Source organism: Cyprinus carpio, unplaced genomic scaffold (assembly GCF_018340385.1).
Source record: "Cyprinus carpio isolate SPL01 unplaced genomic scaffold, ASM1834038v1 S000006706, whole genome shotgun sequence".
NCBI lineage: Eukaryota > Metazoa > Chordata > Actinopteri > Cypriniformes > Cyprinidae > Cyprinus > Cyprinus carpio.
This window is the reverse complement of record NW_024879315.1, coordinates 29,314-29,987: the sequence shown is the minus strand read 5'-3', so window position 1 is coordinate 29,987 and position 674 is coordinate 29,314. Positions and strand designations below refer to the sequence as shown.

The following is a 674-nucleotide window of genomic DNA, read 5'->3' as shown; positions in this document are numbered from 1 at the left end:
ATAGAAAACCAAACTGTTTGGAAAGTTTCTTATATTAACTGACTATCACAGAACCACTGGCTCTTAGAATCACTTCTACTGTAAACAATCCAACTAATTACACAAAACCTGTTTCATCAGAGATAAGACTACAAACAGTTCAATAATCAATGATTGTCATCACCAATATACAGTATAACAACCAACATCTAGGTACAGATTAGACAAAAAAAATGCTAACCTGAATGCACTGTAATGCTGCGTTCACACCAAACGCGAATAGAGCGTCAAATTCGCGTCTACCGCGTCTAGTTTGCCGCTTGAACATTTTGAATGCATTTGCGCGTCTAGAGCGAAATAGACGCGCGTAGAAAGCAAAAGTTGAAGCGAAATTGACGCGCGTCAGAGGCGAAATCCGCTTCTTGTGGGAGGGGCAAGTGCTAGGCGGTTTGTTTGTGTGTATGATGGCTGATGTTGATCGAGCATTCGAGGCTTTTCCACTTTTTCCTGCACACGTCCTCTGAATAAACACATTATCTTGTTAGCGAAAAGTAGGGGGAAAATACTTGTAAAAAACTGCGGGAAGGCCGCGGGTCGATAAACATGTAGGAAACTCAAAAGTTAAATGTGTGTTTACAACACACTCTTCCAAGCGAGTTTCTTTTTATTCCTGTCTATAGAAATATGAACGTTTG

At 40.5% G+C, this 674-nt stretch overlaps 1 protein-coding gene across 1 annotated transcript in view; it reads left to right on the top strand.

Moving 5' to 3' along the window:
• Positions 1-674, top strand: part of LOC109051363 (complement C3) — a gene marked incomplete at its 5' end in the record, with an annotated part of 35,374 nt that overhangs the window by 9,781 nt on the left and 24,919 nt on the right.